Source organism: Carassius carassius, chromosome 2, assembly GCF_963082965.1.
Source record: "Carassius carassius chromosome 2, fCarCar2.1, whole genome shotgun sequence".
Classification (NCBI taxonomy): domain Eukaryota; kingdom Metazoa; phylum Chordata; class Actinopteri; order Cypriniformes; family Cyprinidae; genus Carassius; species Carassius carassius.
In genome coordinates, this window is record NC_081756.1 from 31,829,205 (window position 1) to 31,850,306 (window position 21,102).

The 21,102-nt window shown below is 37.6% G+C and overlaps 1 protein-coding gene across 1 annotated transcript in view; it reads left to right on the forward strand.

Annotated features, from left to right (window-relative positions):
- The first annotated feature begins 390 nt into the window (after nt 1-390).
- The window catches only part of LOC132097840 (cocaine- and amphetamine-regulated transcript protein-like), a 284,097-nt gene continuing 263,385 nt past the window's right edge, over nt 391-21,102 (forward strand). The window contains exon 1 of the mRNA XM_059503802.1: nt 391-395. The gene's annotated coding sequence lies outside the window, so the exon portion shown is untranslated. The remainder of the gene's footprint in view (nt 396-21,102) is intronic.

Consider the following 21,102-nt stretch of genomic DNA (forward strand, 5'->3'; position numbering starts at 1 on the left):
AATTAGATGTTTGCAAAGTGTCAGATGCTGCCTGATACACTAGCGGAGATTTATCACATTACTGCTTTCAGTTAGTTGGAAAAGAAAGGTCCATAAAAATAGGTCACAATATACTGTGCTAATATGTAGGAATTTTCTGTATTTTTGACAGGTGTTTTTACCTGTATTTTAACTTATGCATTGCACTGCATTGTGTTTTAGGGTTAAGGGAAATGTCTGTAAACTTAACAGATAATGTCCTGGCAGAAAATGAACATTTATTAACAATTAACATCACATTTAAAAACAGTAATATTGTGAAACATTAACATTTAAAAGAATTGTTTTCTATTTGAATATATTTCACAATGTAATTTATACTATAATGGCATAGCTGAATTTTTTAGAGGACGCTTTGATGAATGGAAAGTTTGAAAACGTATTATTATTTGAAATAGAAATCTTTTTTAACATTATCTTTATGCACCCTTGCTGAATAAAAGTGTTCATTTCTTTCTTTTTAAAAAAGATTCTTCATTAATGGTAGTTTATCATAGAAAACATTAAGCAACACAACATCGATAAGCAAATCAGCATATTAGAAAGATTTCTGAAGAATTACATGACACTGGAGACTGGAGTAATAGCTGCTGAAAATTCAGCTTTGCCATCATAAGAATAAATTACATTTTAAAATACGTTCAGATAGAAACCAGTTCTTTTAAATTGTAATAATATTTCACAATATAATGCATTTTTTGGTCAAATAAATGCATCTTTAGAGAAAGACTTTTTTTAAATAATCTCAATTATTCAAAACTTTTGATCAATAGTCTACATAGCCGAATTGAATAGTATTTGGATACTACAGACTGAAGGTTAATATGTGATTGTATTTTCAGCATGTACAGCTGCCCATCGTCTTGAAACATATGCTATTATGGCTTATATATTTTATCTTCTAACATCAACAGATTTAGCTGATGTGGCTCAAATGGTGCACAACAGAAAACCACAGAATTGGCAGCAATTTCATGCACATTAGAAGAGACCTGGATCTGCCAGTGGCTTGGTGGGCTGTCCAAAAACAAAAACAGTCTTAACATGACAGCCACTTGAGCAGGTCATGTCAAAAGAGCTCTGGAAATGGTTCCTTTAAATACAGCCATTTTCTCCTTTGAACCCTTTGCCCCCATCACACTATCCATCGACAGCCTCTTAAGAGTTTTTGGCATTAAAGTGTGAACATCCACATTGTGAGCCAAGACACTCAGGCCTCGTTTTGCATTGGGCCCAATGGACCTATGGAAGCAGCAGTTTTAGACAGTATTGTCAATGCTGGAGAGTGAAACGCCTGCAGTGCCACACAGTGCCACTGCCTGCCAGGCAAAAATATCTGGGACATGTCAAAAGGTGTCACTGGCGCTTTCATTTCTTTTGAAAGAGATGTGTGAGAGAGAAAAATGAGTTACTTTATCTGTTATGTATGGAAGCCCATTTCTGCCACTGAATTAAAGAGAGAGAGAGAGAATGAATCGCAAGATATAACTCGATATAAACTCGGAATTCTGACTTTTTTTCTCACAATTTCTGACTTTTTCATATCTGACAATTCAGACTTTTTCTCAGAAGTGCAAGTTTATATCTTGAAATTTTAACTTTTTTCTCAGAATTGTTAGGGGAAAAAACGGAGAATTGAGAGATATAAACTCAGAATCTAAATTTTTCAGTTAGGATAATAAGTCACAATTATTTTTTTTAAACGGGTTTCTATAATAGCGATTGTCTTTTGAAAGCCCCATAGAAACTAAAGGGATTTAATATTTTCAACACCTTTGCTCTCAAAGATGATGAACGAAACAGTGCTTTAATAATGCTATTATTCTAGAATAATAAGTTGTTGTTTCTAATGTAAAATGATCAAGCTCTATATCTGGAGATGGCATCTCTAAATCATTCTGAATTGAAAAAAAGTCATGTTTACCTTGGTTGCTTGACAGAAGCTTACAGTTGTTTATGATCCTTGGCTCATGAAATAGTATCACTGAAGAGTGTAACAGATTATCGCTCACAGTGTCTGCCAGCAATAGCCTGACGGCTTCTTTTGAAGGTGGGTCAACAATGTGCCTGCAAACTGTGCGGCTGCAGCACACTGACCTGGGGCCTCTGCTGAATTCTTTATTATTTTCACCCTTCATTGGTTTGCAGAGGCTAGAGAAAAATTAAAAGGCCCTTCAGAGCGTGCAGTGTTGTCATTTGAAATGGATATCTCAATTGTGAAATTCTGCACTCTCATCACTCTCCATTTATATGAAATATGTACCAGAGCAAAACAAATGAACAAGCAAAGACGATGCTCCTTTGTAGGTGTCATGATGATTCATAATCCAGTTATGAAAACCAGAGAATGGACATGTATCACTTACCAGTATGATAGGACCCTACATCATTTTATGTCTGCATAATATGCATTTGAGCTTATTTTATTTTGCTTTTGAGTGAAATAAACAAGAATTAATTAAATAGGACATGAGTCCAATAGACCCCTTAAAAGTTTGTAAACATTGCAACGTCTCCTGGTGGGCGGGGCTTAGCTGGAGGCAAAAAGAGGCGCGGATGCAATGTTGACAAGCGTAAGCTAGCACGTTTTAGGAGGTATTTATTAAACTTGGATGCAGAAGAAGGTTAGGAACTGTCCAAATATGTACAGTCACTTACTCTGCGGGACCGTGACAGCTATTTTTGTAAATTAACTCTCGCGGATGGAAGCAGGCTACCTGACCCGTATGCCATACGGCCATATTAATAACTTTTGGGTGGTTTGGGGAATTTTGTCAAGGCTTATTTTCTAATGTAACCTAACTATGCTTAGCAATGTGTATTATTTTAAGAGACCATTCAGAGGATGGCACACACATCTATCGCTGTACGTTTGTATAACATTTAAACTATAATGCGCTGAAGGTTGGCGACTTTTCACCTATAAAACAAAAACTTTCTGATTTTCTAGATAAAACCAACACACCAGTTCATATGCATAGATTATTTAACCTGATATGAAGTGTGCACTGCAAACACGAGCATTATTTATGATCATCTCCTTCCAGTCTGTACGCCGTATTGCATTCAACAACAATTGTCTTCTTGATTTCTGTGAAGGAATGTCTGCCAGGATCCGGTAAAACTTTAGTTTTGAAACAAAAGTGCTGTTCCTTCTATTTTTGCAGCCAAAAACCCAACGAGAAGACATTTTAAAGTCAAAACCACAAACTTTTAGCGCACCTGCTATGAGTTCTGCCTTATGTTTTGCCTCCAGCTAGAGCGGTGACGTCACAGTGACGTAGGCGGTTAAGGGGTCTATAGGGCAGATGTTGTATTCATTGTGTAATGTTCATGTGGTACAGATGTTATTTTTCTATATTAGCTTAACCCCTTAAGCTTAAGTTCTGCTGCATTTTTGGGTATTTTTGTCTAAATTTGACCTACCCTAATTAAAATGTTTTCTATACACACATACAATGGAGGAAATGAAAAACAAAAATGGTGTCACTGTATAGAAAACCATCTGAGCAACAAAATATGATTGTTCATCATAAATAACATTGTATATGTTTAAAAAGAAGAAGAGAAAGGGTACTATTACGTATGATCCATGTTCAGTGGAGTGCAGGGTTGAATGAGTCTTACTCAGCAGAAAATCCAGGTCACAAGATGATAAACAGCACCTAAGACCTCCATCATCAATAAGAATATGCAGTTTGGGAAGGAAGGAACAGTTCACTTTTATGACCTGTCAGCTGCCAGAAATGCTCTCATATACAAATAAAGTTCTTAATGCTTTGAAAGGCTAGCTTGTTTCTGACACAAATCTCACACATATTACTTTTTTTCTCGCAATTCTGAGATATAAACTCATAATTGCAAGACATAGATTTGCCACATGTAAACTCGTAACATCATTAAACTCGAGAAGTCAGCTTTAATCTTTTTTTTTTTTTAAGTCATAATTGCAACTTTAATTCTCAGAATTATGGGGGGGGGAAGTCTGAACTGTGAGATAAAAAGTTGTAATTATCTGTTGGAAACATGACGTGATAACGTGAATGTGAAGTCTGAAATGGCCATTAAACTTTACATATGTAGAAACAGAGACCAGCAGTATTAGATGAAATCCTCTACTAGATGAGAGGAATGGGTCTGGAAATTATGATGGAAATCAGTATGATAATACAATTAACTTGGAATTGTTTGGAACTGAATACAACCACTGGACTGTTTCCCTGCCTGTAATAAAATTCATTTTCATGCTTTTCATGCTAATTTGCATTAGAATAAACAACACATGCAGTATCTGTAGACTTATTTGATTTCAGTATACTGTAGAACAGGAACATTAGAGTGCCACTCCAATACACAGACCAATATCTTTGAATGTCTCGCCCTACAGCTATTTTGAAAGACTGAGTAAAACTAGATATTCAGTGCTTATCCAATAACTGCATGTCTGTGAGGAGGAGATGCGATTAGGAAAATGGTTGCACTTCAAAATGTATACTAGTAGCCTTGCCTTGAGTGATAATATAAATTGTGCTGTAGAGACTAAAACAATGCTGATTATTTTTTTGTTTGCAAGTGTTTCATGGGATTAGTCAGTTGTACTTTACAAATTAAACTCATATGACTTAACCCTATATGTGGCAACTGTAACTTTCCAAGACTTTGCCTCGTCTAATGTAATGATTTTGACTATGATACTAAATTAAATTGTATTGTCAAGCAAAAAGTAAAGCAGGCCCTATTTGTTACTTTTAAATATTGGAAGATTTCATGGTTTGAAAAACATGAATACCCTGCCTTACCATATATAATCATTATTGCAATGCATCTACAGCAAATGTCAAAAGCTTGAACAGCGGCAATCCTCAAATTGTCAGACTCTGATGCCCAAATATAGCTAAGCATTTCATCAACTCAGTCTGTTTGCCATTGACTAAAAACAGCTATAGCTTCATTACAAGAAAAACAATTTCACTTGATGCTGTCACTTAATTCATGCTCCACATGACATTAGTACATTTCCAAGACTCGGGATGGTAAATAACAGCTCTTGCTGTAACAACCAACTGCCATTACTACAAAATTTAGTTTGACAGAAATTACTGTATAAAAAACACATGAGGAGTATTTCCAGCTGCTACAGATACTGTGAGTCATACAGTGTACTCATTTTGAGGAACAAAATAATGGATTCCTTCTTCTTGTCACCTTGTCACCCGTCTGCTCAACGTGAATTTAAATATTATATTTAACAGCATCACATTTACTTAACACAATTGATCCATCTGCCTAATTTGACATCATTACAGTTTCATTCTGCAATTTATGCCGACTAGTTGAACTATTGTGACAGTACACACACAAATCAATAAATGAGTGAATCATACCACTATAACATCCACAGTGGCTCCAGTTCTGACTATTTCAAATCCTCAGGAGATCAGAAAGGATTTGCACATTTCTAAAGCTGTACATGTGTAAAAGGGTCAATGCTTTACATGTGTCCACTTTACACATGACTACATTTCAATATGAATGAGATCACCATGCTCGGCTACACAAACTGTAGATGTCTCTCTCTTCATAAAAGCCCTATTTATTGAGCTGGATGTGTTTCCAGCAGCTGCAGAATCATGACCCTGAATATCTAATAACAGGGAGTAACAAGTCTAGTGGGTTGAAGTTTGTAAGAAGACAAGTGATGCAAAATGGCAAATGAAGTCAAGCCACTTTGCATATTCTGCATACTTGAAGCATGCATTCAAATCAAGTGACCTTTATTTAATTTTATTGTGATCATGCTAAAACTGAGCTACTACGGTTTATTTTGCTCTCGCTCAGTACTGTGCCAGTGAAGATATTGGTCTTTTTCCTTGGACAGAAGAAAGTCATTTGGAAAGATGTGACAGTTTAATGGAATTGTACACCGTAAACTCTGTGAGAGACAGCAATAGTGCCCTTAGATGAGCAGAGAAACCCCAAATGTATTACTGTAGCTCCCACTCTTCTGCCTGTTACCAGCCTGATGAAACCTGGAGCTGAGGTCATACATCTTGACCATGCAAAGAGCTGAGATGAGGACTGATCGCAAATCAAGCTGGCTGACATTTCATGAAGTTTTTGCAGAGTTGACTGCAAAGGTTTGAGACATATATTTTATTTATTTTTTTTGGCATGTACTGTAATATCTGTTTGGAATGTGGGAATAATGGCAAGCAAATCATACTAACTAACGTCTTCATAAAAAGAAACCTGGAGTGTATATTAATAAAGTGTGTATGTATATGTATATATATATATATATATATATATATATATATATATATATATATATATATATATATATATATATATATATATATATATATATAGTACAGACCAAAAGTTTGGACACACCTTCTCATTCAAAGAGTTTTCTTTATTTTCATGACAATTATTTTCATGAAAATTGTAGATTCACACTGAAGGCATCAAAACTATGAATTAACGCATGTGGAATTATATATGGAATTATATACATAACAAAAAAGTGTGAAACAACTGAAAATATGTCATATTCTAGGTTCTTCAAAGTAGCCACCTTTTACTTTGATTACTGCTTTGCACACTCTTGGCATTCTCTTGATGAGCTTCAAGAGGTAGTCACCTGAAATGGTCTTCCAACAGTCTTGAAGGAGTTCCCCGAGAGATGCTTAGCACTTGTTGGCCCTTTTGCCTTCTGTCTGCGGTCCAGCTCTCCCCTAAACCATCTCGATTGGGTTCAGGTCCGGTGACTGTGGAGGCCAGGTCATCTGGCGCAGCACCCCATCACTCTCCTTCTTGGTCAAATAGCCCTTGATGCCTTCAGTGTGACTCTACAGTTTTCATAGTCATGAAAATAAAGAAAACTCTTGGTCTGTACTGTATATATATATATATTTTGGTCTGTACTGTATATATATATATATATATATATATATATATATATATATATATATATATATATATATATACACACTAATACAAATAATATTAATAATACTAATATTAATTATCTAAATATACCAAAAAAATTATGGAACCGTATAAAAGGGTTCTATTTAGCACCAAAAGCGTTTCTGCTATTGTTACAAGTTTAGAACCATTTTTCTTAAGAGTGTAGTTACTGCAGTTTTTGTTTCTATAAAAACTATTCAATTCATATCTCCACAATAGAATGACTGTAGATGAATTGCTATTATGAATGTTCCTGTGGCTCAGTGGCAGAGCATTGCGTTAGCAGTGTAAAAGGTTGTGGGTTCCATTCCCAGGGAACACACATACTGATAATAAAAAAGTTAAAAATGTATAGCCTGAATGCACTGTAAGTCACTTTGGACAAAAGCATCTGCTAAACTTATTAAAGACAGAAATTATGTTTATGGGATTTACAAAACCACATATGAAATGTTGTTATTGCAAGTAAGTTTGGAAAGTCTCCATTTTATTGTTGTTCAAAATATGATTGTTTTTTTAGGTCTGCGAAAGAATCAATTGTATAGATTGCAACTCATTTAAACCTAAAGATCCTATAGGACAAATATATTTTCTCATAGCTACAGCAAGTATAGCATATTCTGTAATTGTGGTTCCAAGATAAAGACAAAATGACTTGTTTAAGACCTGGACAGAGAAAGTTTAAACCTCCTTGGATTAGAGGAGCCAAACTGACTGTTCTGCAAAACAATTAGACACAGCTAGCTAAGTAGCCATATAGAGAATAACATGGACATTCACTATTTCTTTGGCGTAATCCTCTGAAATGTTTGTCTTTTAACTTTTCAGTTCTATTGAATATGAGCAGCAGAGGTAAAAGCGTATGATGCTTAATCCTATAAAAGCTTGTAAGCCTTAATGCTTTTTTCTCTGCATTTTACAACAAACAGGAGGCAGTACCTTGTGCTCCAATGAGATCAATTAGATCCAACCTTTTTGCCAACTGGGAGAACCATAATAAATACAAAAGCAGAATTATGAAATATTATTGTTTAGAAATCACCAAAGATACTTGAGTTAATTAGCAGCCGTCCCAATGAGTATGTCCCTGGTTAAAAGTCATTTAAAGCACAATCCTTTTTTTGAGGTTGTTGTTTTGAGGGACTGGTTGTGTCGAGTAAATGATAATAAACTGGAACCACAGTCTGAAAACCAAACTCAGCATATTAGTCTCCACTGAAATTTGGCTGAGGTACCATTTGAGTTTTAATTACCTCACCAAAAAGAGAAAACCGACATTTGGGATCAGTCCTGAATTTGAAATCTTTTTTGGGGTAAATTAACAAAACTCTACTATATGCATTATCAACAAAAATCATCATAGCAATGCTTTTCCTCTTTGATTAATTACACCCCTCTTTCTATATATATATATATATATATATATATATATATATATATATATATATATATATATACAGGTCCTTCTCAAAAAATTAGCATATTGTGATAAAGTTCATTATTTTCCATAATGTAATGATAAAAATTAAACTTTCATATATTTTAGATTCATTGCACACCAACTGAAATATTTCAGGTCTTTTATTGTTTTAATACTGATGATTTTGGCATACAGCTCATGAAAACCCAAAATTCCTATCTCAAAAAATTAGCATATTTCATCCGACCAATAAAAGAAAAGTGTTTCTTTCCCAGTTGCAGTGTTTCTTTCCCAGTAGCAAAGACATTTATTTTAAATCAAATTCATATTCACTCCTTTTCACTGGGTTTCAATAGCTTAATGAGATCGGTCAACCACATTTAGGGCCTAAGGCAATGGCCTTGCCTGAACTGTGGGTGTTAAATTGTGCTGTCAAGAGAAATCACAAACATTACAGCCTTATGCTGAGAGGCAGAAGGGGTGATTTGGAAGACTAATGCTGGTGTCAAAAGAGCTTTTGTTATTGCCATTGCTCACTATTGATATTGATGTACCCTGCACAACCCCCTTTGGGTCTAGAATAAGGGTGCCAGTGGGCACTCTAATGATAGCAGCTCTGCATGGACAGTAGTGCAGAGATAGACATATGTGTAATAGCAAGATGTGTTATGATTTCTGTGGCCCTGTATCAATCATCCAGGGCATGGTGGTGACAGTTTAGTGCAACTACCACTTACAGGCTCATTGGCTTCAGTGAAACTACATACTGTAGCGCAATAGAATATTATTTTTCCACCTACATTTGACAAGATCAGATTTAGTTTCTTAGCAGTTTACAAAACATACCAATCAAACTTTTTTATACTCAGTTAACAATCAGTTGAGAGCGAAAAATCATGACTGAGCTGTAAAGACTGCAATGTGAATATCATTGTCAAACAGGTAGACAAACATTCATTTTATTTGTCAGATGAATTTAAAGTGAAATTCATTTTGAGTAAGTAATAGAAAGATTTCATTATGAGGCATTAATACTTCCTAAGCGAAGCTGCCTTTTTGTTATCCTCTTTTTAATGCCCTAAACTGAATCCTCTTTGTGTTTGTCTCTGACCTCCTAACAATACTGCACTTGTTGCCATAGAAACATAATTTTCATCTCACTGACAGTCCATGCAATATAACTTCACAAACTGCACCCACATTCACTCTCACAATGACACAGGATAAAGACTGAGGCACATACTGTAACCATTCTTACGTAATGGCACTCACACATAACAGTGTAAAAATTTACTACAGTCTTGTTAATATGATTGTATTTCTGACCGTTACTCAGCTTGGAGGGAAAGAGAGCAAAATGAAGTGATGAGTGCAGTGTGAAAAGAGTAAAGCAGAGCAGCTGGAGATTTGGGCTAAAAGGCATATGGATGGGTAACTGAGGAACTGTCGGATAAAGTATAAGCGCTTGTGTTGGAAGGTTGGATGATTGCATATGGCTCAGAATTCAGCATGTTAACGAACGTTTCTAGAAAACACTTACATCAAATCTGTAATTAGTTATACAATATGCTGCATGCAATGATACTTCATAATCATCATATCTATTTTCAGAATGCATTGTGGTTTATCAACATAACCATTGGGGAGGAAAGGCTCTGTTCTGTTATGCCTGTTAATACATTTTCTTCATTCATTTTTGAAGTATAATATTTTTTATATTTCATACTTAACATTTCATTGTATAGAAGCAAAAAAACACTCAAGTAAATTATGGCCTTTAGCCATAACTATGTTAATAAAATAGCACTTATTGCCTAATTGTGTTCATATTTTTAAAAAAAATTTAAATGACAATTAAAAATAGAAATATCATGAAAAAAAATAAAAAAATAATAATATCATGATTAACCGGATGGGGAGAGTTGTTACACATTATTTTGTACTTCCACTAAATTGCACAGAATGACACATTATATACAAGCCATATTGCCACAATTGTGAGACAGATCAAACATAGGCCTACCTTTTTAAATTAAAATGATTCAAAAGGTGATGATGAGGAATGGAATAACAATTATGATAATCAAATAAATGTGATTATCACAATCGATTTATCTACAAATCGGTGAATGATTTGACATGCTTTTCAATTTAAAATTTACTTAAAAATATACAATAAATAGCTTTTTAAAGAACTGTATGGAATATAAATATATTGAATTTATTGTACAAATGTTTAGATTTATTGTTGGATTAGTAGGTATTTAAGTGAGGTTTTGGATTATCTCATCATAAATCCGAATAATTCATCGGCGTAAATGCATTGAACCATTGAACATGATGATACGACTCATGATATGGCAGCTATAGTTTTTGAATACTGGATAAAACTTGCTCCAGGTTTCTTTTATGAAGATCAGTGCACCTTTACTTATTAATTGCCAATTGAGGTTATTACAAAACAGGACAATACAGTTTAGAGATTCCTTGTAAATTGCTGTAGCATTTTGATTATATTCTGAATTCATAATTTCTGTTATTTAATAAAATGTTTTATAAAATGTTCTTTGTTTATGTTGTTACTTTTCAATGCAAAGTCTGCATGATTACGATTTATGCTGATATTGAAGGACACTGTCTTTCTCTCTTTCTCTCTTTCTCTCTCTCTGTGTGTGTGTGTGGGGGGGGGGGGGTTGGCCTGTCACTGGAAGATGAAGCAAAAATCAAAGTGTGTTAGCGTACAAGTTTAGATGGAGTTTAGCTCCATGAGCACCTTCAGAGGCAATAAGCTAGAAGTCTAATTGTTTCGTACATAAATATGCAAGAGTGTCTCTTTTCATTTAAGACCAAAGGCATTCATCATCTACTTAGATTATAAATAAATTATAAGCTTGAGAGTGAGCTCAACAAAAGTGGATGTAAGATACCTGGACAGCACCATTATAAATGAAAGCAATTCATGAATATCAAACTCCTGGCAGAAGCTTATTGGGTTAACTCTGTTTAGAAGACTTTAAATGCTAAACTGTCATGTTGCCCCCTGTAAATGATAATGGCCACATGATAATGCAGCAAGAGAAATCTGGAGCCCTGAAAAGTTGTTTCCAGACAAAAGCACACATCTGACAGGCCTTTGTGTGATGTGGTCCCCATTCTCATGCATAGTAATGGTACTGAGCTCTGGGCTCTGGGCTCTGAATTCCTTATCTACCTTCCTAATTATCAAGGCATGAGAAAGGTCATGTAGCTGCTAAATTATCTGCTGTGCATTTGATTACCTAGCCTTCATAGGGGATGTAGTGGAGTAACCTTGGCTTTCAGAAGTACTGACAACGATGTTTAGAATGGACACTTTCAATTAACACTTTTACTTCAAAGAATATCTTGTTTATATCTATAACTGTGTCCTCTAAAGAGAGAAACTCATTGAGACTTAAAATGTTTTTAACCTAAATGAGGAGTATGGAAATGATGTGTGTGTGTGACAGTTGACAAATTACATGAAAAACCTAAATGATGAGCTTGTATTATTTTTTTTATTATTATTTATTTATATTTGCACCTTAAAATACAAAATGACAAAAATAATAATAACAAAACATAAAATATATTAAGAAAAATAAGACAAACATTATCAATTTAATGATGTGCAGGAAGAGGCAAAAAATCCCAACTGGGCTTATTTAACGCCTCCACCTATAGACATAATTACAATAAAATCAAAACAAAAAACAGAAAATAAAAACATTTTACTACATAAAAGTAACAACAAACTAGTGAGATACATATATCCATAACACACACACAAAACACACATGCACATACATGTATACATTCACATAACATCAACAAATTTTAATGACGATTACAGTAATGAAAAAGTAAACAAAAAATATGATCATAACATAAAAATTGAATAATATCTATATTAAAAATTTAGAACAGCAGTTAAATGGGCTTTTAAATATCTTTTATAACATTTTAATGAGGAGGAGTTTATTGCTAACTGGGAAAAACTGTTCCATAATTTGGTACCCCTAAATCTGATTGACCTCTGCACGTAAGAAACTTTGGAAGATGAAGATCTAAGGATTGATGAGTTGAATAAGGGTGAACATGTAAGTTAAATTTAAAATAAGTGCTCTGGGATATTTTCATAATTAAAATGTATCTTATAAATAAAAACACATATTTGAGTGATATTAATATCACACAGTAAGTATCTGAAGATTCTGAAATAGAGGCACAGATGAAGAATATGACTCAGATCGGGTTGCAATCCTGACAAAACGTTTCTGAAGAACCAAAATTCTATGAAGTGTAGAAGGAAAAGTGCTTGCCCAAACTACAGTCCTTCTCAAATTAACATATTGTGATAAAGTTCATTATTTTCCATAATGTAATGATAAAAATTAAACTTTCATATATTTTAGATTCATTGCACACCAACTGAAATATTTCAGGTCTTTTATTGTTTTAATACTGATGATTTTGGCATACAGCTCATGAAAACCCAAAATGCCTGTCTCAAAAAATTAGCATATTTCATCCGACCAATAAAAGAAAAGTGTTTTTAATACAAAAAAAGTAAACCTTCAAATAATTATGTTCAGTTATGCACTCAATACTTGGTCGTGTCGAAATGACTGCTTCAATGCGGCGTGGCATGGAGGCAATCAGCCTGTGGCACTGCTGAGGTGTTATGGAGGCCCAGGATGCTTCGATAGCGGCCTTAAGCTCATCCAGAGTGTTGGGTCTTGTGTCTCTCAACTTTCTCTTCACAATATCCCACAGATTCTCTATGGGGTTCAGGTCAGGAGAGTTGGCAGGCCAATTGAGCACAGTAATACCATGGTCAGTAAACCATTTACCAGCGGTTTTGGCACTGTGAGCAGGTGCCAGGTCGTGCTGAAAAACGAAATCTTCATCTCCATAAAGCTTTTCAGCAGATGGAAGCATGAAGTGCTCCAAAATCTCCTGATAGCTAGCTGCATTGACCCTGCCCTTGATAAAACACAGTGGACCAACACCAGCAGCTGACATGGCACCCCAGACCATCACTGACTGTGGGTACTTGACACTGGACTTCAGACATTTTGGCATTTCCTTCTCCCCAGTCTTCCTCCAGACTCTGGCACCTTGATTTCCGAATGACATGCAAAATTTGTCCAAAAGTCCAGTGCTGCTTCTCTGTAGCCCAGGTCAGGTGCTTCTGCCGCTGTTTCTGGTTCAAAAGTGGCTTGACCTGGGGAATGCGGCACCTGTAGCCCATTTCCTGCACACGCCTGTGCACGGTGGCTCTGGATGTTTCTACTCCAGACTCAGTCCACTGCTTCCGCAGGTCCCCCAAGGTCTGGAATCGGTCCTTCTCCACAATCTTCCTCAGGGTCCGGTCACCTCTTCTCGTTGTGCAGCGTTTTTTTGCCACACTTTTTCCCTTCCCACAGACTTCCCACTGAGGGGCCTTGATACAGCACTCTGGGAACAGCCTGTTTGTTCAGAAACTTCTTTCTGTGTCTTACCCTCTCGCTTGAGGGTGTCAATGATGGCCTTCTGGACAGCAGTCTTACCCATGATTGCGGTTTTGAGTAATGAACCAGGCTGGGAGTTTTTAAAAGCCTCAGGAATCTTTTGCAGGTGTTTAGGGTTTAGAGTTAATTAGTTGATTCAGATGATTAGGTTAATAGCTTGTTTAGAGAACCTTTTCATGATATGCTAATTTTTTGAGATAGGAATTTTGGGTTTTCATGAGCTGTATGCCAAAATCATCAGTATTAAAACAATAAAAGACCTGAAATATTTCAGTTGGTGTGCAATGAATCTAAAATATATGAAAGTTTATTTTTTTATCATTACATTATGGAAAATAATGAACTTTATCACAATTTGCTAATTTTTTGAGAAGGACCTGTATATTACAATATGAAAGACATGGATAAATTAAACTGTAATAGAGTGTAAGAAGACAATTTGTAGTAATGAGATTGCTAATCCTCCTAATTATACCAATAGATTTATTTATTTTCTTGCTAACCCAGTCAATTTGTGTTTTCCAATTCAAGTTCTCATCAACAAAAATTCCGAGGAATCTTGTTGTTGAGACTTGGGATATCTCCACAGTCTCCATTTTGACTTTTGAGAGGTTCTTAGAATATGATTTTTTTCCACTAAAAATTATATAATTAGATTTTTTTGTATTCAGCAATAACTTATTTAATCTGAAGCATGTGCATATGCAGTTAAACCAGTATTTACATTTTTTATCAGAAAATTTAAATTTGAATTAGTAAAATCAAAGTTGTGTCATCTGCAAACATTATTGGGAAAAGAATATTTGACACATTTGATAAATCATTAATATAAATAAGAAATAATAATGGTCTAAGAATGGACCCCTGAGGGACCCCACAAAGTAGTCTGGCTTTGTTGGAATAGCATCCATTAATAGAAACAAACTGTTGTCTGTTTAAAATATAATTTTTTAACCATTCAAGCGTAACATCATGAAAACCATTTTTTCAATAGAATATGATGGTTGACTGTATCAAAAGCTTTTGAGAAGTCGACAAATATACTACAGGTAAATTCATTATTTTCTAATGCAGAGGAAACTTTGTCAATCAAATAAAGCAAGGCCATAGATGTCGAATGACTTTTCCTGAAGCCATACTGATGTTTATAAAGAATTAAATTAGAATCAAGATGGAATAAGATCCTTTTATTATAACTTTTTCTAATATTTTTGAAAAACAAGGCAATATGGATATGGGTCTATAATTATTGAAGCAACAAGGGTCATCTGCTTTAAACAGAGGAATAACTTTGGCAACCTTTAAATCCTCTGGTACAACTCCTGTTTTCAGAGAAAGTGAAAAAATGAAAACCAGTGGCTACAAAATAAACTAAGTATGTGTTTATCTATCTATTCTACTGATTAAATATACAGTATTTAAAATCCTTATTTTCATAAAATGTCAATGAACAGACAAAAAGAAGAAAAAAAATCTCAAAATTCAGCCCAGATAACTTGCACTAATAATTAGCTTGTTTCTGAGGTTTTGTCTCCCTCTTTTTTTTTTTTTTTTTTCTTGAGTTCACCCAGCCTTTGAAATGAGATGATAATGAAATATGCATGGACAAATTCAAACAGATATTAAAGCACATTTATATAAAACACTTTTGCCACTGCAAAGAATTTTCTCTTTAGAGGACTAATGAAAGAGACGGCAGCAGCAGCAGCAGTCAGAAAACAATGCTTAAGCCAAACTCACAATCTTTGCCAAAAACATCTTTATAATTTGCACAAAAGGATTTACTAATCAAACACACCTGATTCAGGTCGTCAACTCAAAGACTTCAAGACTTTAAATGTGCGAGAAAGTGCTCCAGGATCACTGGTCCAGATCGCAAATCAAGTTTGAGATGCCCTGCACACCTATGCTGGCCACACACTTTGAGAAGGTTTTTTTTTTTTTCAGATATTTTGTCCAAAAATCCTCTATTGTGTGGTGTCATTACAAATATTTAACTGCTCCCAATTGAGATGGAGCATCCCCGGGTATAGATCTTAAATATCATATTTAATATTTAGGACTCTTGATTGTTCTGCCTGTGACATATGGTGGCTATATGTGCCATTTATTCTGGACACTTCCTGGACATGATTTTTATATTGTCTTAAACATCCGAAGTAGTTTGACCAATGCAGGTATTGTACTGTACATAACTGACCAATCGTGGTGCATCATGCATGAGAAGGTGAGAATGATCTAAGCAAATTGCGCACATGTTTGTTTATTCGTTTGACTTGAAGCTGCGCATGATCATTGTATGACACCAAAGTACTGCGAGGGCAATTTGAAAGCATAAGGAACCATCTTCTCTGCTCTCGTGAAATAATGTCACACAATGATTGATCTACACCGTGCTGACAATCAAAGCCTGGACATTTTAGTAGCATGACCAAATGTGCCATTTTCCCAGGACACTTCCAGGCCAGGATCTTTATATTGCCTAAAATATCCAGGTTTTGGCTTTGGTTTCCTGTTTTCATACTTAATGAAGGTAATGAGCATTTGACATAACATGCAGACATATACGTAATCGACCAATCGTGGTGCGCGAGAAGGTGGGATCTACAGAGAACATTCAAAGCGATGCAAATACTTGTACATTAATGTTTGACTTGAAGCAGCACTGAGCATACCGATCGGTGTATGACATCAAAGTACCGTGAGAGCGATTCAAAAGCACAAGTAGCCGTCTACTCTCTAGAGCTCTCACAGTACTTTGTCATCCTATAATTGGTCTGCGCAAACAAAGCCAAAACTTGGATATTTTAGGCAATATAGAAATCCTGGCCAGGACATGTCTATAGCTGAAACTTGACAGCCACAAACATGCTACGAATATGGAGTATTGAGAAATATTACCCATTTTCTTTGTTGTTCACTGTAAAACAGTCCTCCAGTTTTGGTTCTCAAGTCACATTTGGTCTCACAAGTCTCCGTGAGATCTTGTGTCATTGTAAATTGTTCCAACAATAATCTCGCAGTCCAGCTGAATCATTTTGTGTGTGTTCAGAGGATTATAATGCTAAAAATCAGTTGAAACTCATTATGTATGTGGTCTCCCAGTCGGTTACAATTTTAAAATCATAGTGTGTCCCAGGCCTTATTATGACTTAGGGCACAGAAACTGGGACTGTCAATTTACAATTCAAATCAACCAAATTGTCTGAATGTTTGGCAAGAGTTATCCTCACCTAAAGGGCAAGATTAGAGCTATCTGCATAGAGCAGACTAATCATGAATAATTTGATGGCAAAAATGACTTTTACGTTGTTATTACCACTCTGTCATATTTCTCCTCATGTCAGACATGCAAATGTTGTTCTGTCTTGGCTTAATTAGCTCCACAGTCACACATTTTTTAGCTGATCACTCGCTACTGCAGTTACTGAGAAGAAAACATACCCCAAAGGGTCTTATCAGATAAAACAGGATGATATCACTGCAGAAACTTTGCATTTTATATTATGCTAAATGATGTGTAGAACCCAGTCCTTTCAAAATTACATAAATATCAAGACTTTATTCTAAATCAGTTCTATGGTTTAATGTCTAAAGTGACTATGGTTTAGTGTGTCTAAAGTGTCCATTGTCACCTGTCCTAGTCAGCTCTATCAAACAGTTTAGTCACAGATTAAGCACAGCCCTTTCTGGAATCTTTCAATCTAAAACTGATCATATTAATCACATTCTAAAATCAGACTCATGCCAGAAATGTACAACTATGCTCCAAGGATGAATTACTGAGCAGTTTGTCACCACTGTTGATGAATATTAATTCAGTTGATTCAAATTGGTGGTTTATTTAACCTCGACAGGGTGATCTGGAATAAAATATTTTCTCAACAAAAAAATATGTGGAAGTTATTTTAGAATCTTACCTGCATAATATCTTAAAGAAAATAGTCCACTACAACATGCAATCAATCCAAGGTCATTTTCACTACAATCAATGATTAAGACAGCAGTTGCATTTGAAAGTTTGAAAGTTAAGTTTGTGGTGTAATATGCAGGTCATCATAAAGGTAGCACCCACAAGACTGGACTAATATAGTGTTAGCATCAACAATGGTTTAAATAAAAAATTAAATAAATAAATACATAAAAATTGATTGACCAGAATAAAGAAACATCTCTGTTATGTATGGTAACCCTCGTTCCCTGAAGGAGGGAATGGAAACGTCACGTTGGATGACCGATGAATTGGGATCTCGTTTAGAGAGACTAATCCACTTTGAGTGTAAACTAAATGAGCCAATGCACAATGGCATGCCATTATTGCATCCAGCTGTCGCTGACCACAGAGTGAGTATATGTAAGCAGCTGGTGCAGCGCATATTCACGTTTTCGCTAAGGAGCAGAGCCAGTAACCCGGCTGCTCAGGGTGGTAAAGAAACTATGGTGACGGGACGTGTCGTTTCTGTTTCCTCCTTCAGGGAACGAGGGTTACCATACATAACCGAGACGTTCCCTTTCAGTCGGTCACTCTCGACGTCACGTCGAATGACCGATGAATTGGGATCCATAACAAAGGGCCATACCTATCGCCCCTTCCAGTGTCCTGTGGAAGCGACCTGTGACCCTACTTTTTGGCGTAGGCTAGGGGCAGTTTGCTTATCGCCCCAATAGATTCACTGAAGATGCCATCTCCCACATCCTGCGTTCTTTTCACATGCACATTGACAGCAGCAATGGGAACTATGTAAGGCTGCTATTTATCAACTATAGCTCAGCTTTTAATACTATAGTCCCAATCAAGCTTGCTACTAAACTCATAGACCTCAATCTAAACTCTTCGCTTTGCGACTGGATTCAAGACTTCCTCACCGGTAGACCTCAAGTGCTGAAAGTAGGCCAGTTCACCTCCAACTCCATCACCCTGAACTTAGGAGCCCCACAGGGCTGTGTCCTGAGTCCCCTGCTCTACTCTCTCTACACACATGACTGTGTGTCTTCCCACAGCTCCACATCTATTATCAAATTTGCTGATAATACTGAGGTTCTGGGCCTCATTTCCAACAATAATGAGACCGCATACCTGGATGAGGTAGAGAAACTTACATCATGGTGCCAGGACAATTGTCTCTCTCTGAATGTGAGCAAAACTAAAGAGCTGATTGTTGACTTCAGGAAGAGACATCAACAGCCCTATACTCCTCTTATGATCAGCGGGACCCCTGTGGAGAAGGTGAGCAGCTTCAAGTACCTTGATGTAAACATCTATGAGGACCTGACTTGGACCACCCACATTCAAACACAGGTTAATAAAGCCAGGCAAAGACTGTACCATCTAACACCATCCATCCATCCATCACCTTCCGCTTCCGGGGCCGGGTCGCGGGGGCAACAGTCTAAGCAGAGACGCCCAGACTTCCCTCTTCCTAGCCACTTCTTCCAGCTCTTCCGGGGGGACCCCGAGGCATTCCCAGGCCAGCCAGGAGACATAGTCCCTCCAGCGTGTCCTAGGTCTTCCCCGGGGCCTCCTCCCGGTGAGACGTGCCTGGAACACCTCCCTGGGAAGGCGTCCAGGAGGCATCCGAAATAGATGCCCGAGCCACCTCAGCTGGCTCCTCTCGATGTGGAGGAGCAACAGCTCTACTCTGAGCTCCTCCCGAGTGACCGTGCTTCTCACCCTATCTCTAAGGGAGCGCCCAGCCACCCGACGAAGAAAGCTCATTTCGGCCGCCTGTATCCGGGATCTTGTCCTTTCGGTCATGACCCACAGCTCATGACCATAGGTGAGAGTAGGAACGTAGATTTACCGGTAAATCGAGAGCTTTGCCTTACAGCTCAGCTCCTTCTTCACCACGACAGACCGGTACAGCGACCGCATTACTGCAGAAGCTGCACCGATCCGTCTGTCAATCTCATGTTCCATTCTTCCCTCACTCGTGAACAAGACCCCAAGATACCTGAACTCCTCCACTTGAGGCAGGAACTCTCCACCAACCTGAAGTGGGCAATCCACCCTTTTCCGACTGAGAACCATGGCCTCGGACTTGGAGGTGCTGATTCTCATCCCAGCCGATTCACACTCGGCTGCAAACCGTCCCAGTGCACGCTGAAGGTCCTGGTCTGAGGAGGCCAACACGACAACATCATCCGCAAAAAGCAGCGACGAAATCGTATGGTCCCCAAACCGGACACTCTCCGGCCCTTGGCTGCGCCTAGAAATTCTGTCCATAAAAATTATGAACAGAACCGGTGACAAAGGGCAGCCCTGCCAGAGTCCAACATGCACCGGGAACAGGTCTGACTTACTGCCGGCAGTGCGAACCAAGCTCTTGCTCCGGTCCGAACAGGGACCGAACAGTCCTAAGTAGGGGGCCGCCGACCCCATACTCCCAGAGCACCCTCCACAGGATGTCACGAGGAACACGGTCGAATGCCTTCTCCAAATCCACAAAACACATGTGGACTGGTTGGGCAAACTCCCATGAACCCTCCAGCACCCTGGAAAGGGTATAGAGCTGGTCCAGTGTTCCACGATCGGGACGAAAACCACACTGTTCCTCCTGAATCCGAGGTTCCACTATCGGCCGAATTCTCCTCTCCAGTACCCTGGCATAGACTTTCCTGGGGAGGCTGAGAAATGTGATCCCCCTATAGTTGGAACACACTCTCCGGTCCCCCTTCTTGAAAAGAGGGACCACCACCCCGGTCTGTCAGTCCAGAGGTACTGTCCCCAACCGCCATGCGATGTTGCAGAGGTGTGTCAGCCAAGACAGCCCCACAACATCCAGAGACTTGAGGTACTCGGGGCGGATCTCATCCACCCCCGGTGCCTTGCCACCGAGGAGCTTTTTAACTACCTCGATGACTTCAGCCCGGGTGATGGACGAGTGCTCCTCCGAGTCCCCAGCCACTGCTTCCTCAACGGAACACAAGTCGGTGGGATTGAGGAGATCCTCGAAGTATTCCTTCCACCGCCCGACGATATCCCCAGTTGAGGTCAACAGGTGCCCTTCTCTACTGTAAACAGTGTTGGTAGGGCACTGCTTCCCCCTCCTGAGGCGTCGAACAGTTTGCCAGAATCTCTTCGAGGCCAACCGATAGTCTTTCTCCATGGCCTCACCGAACTCCTCCCAGGCCCGATTTTTT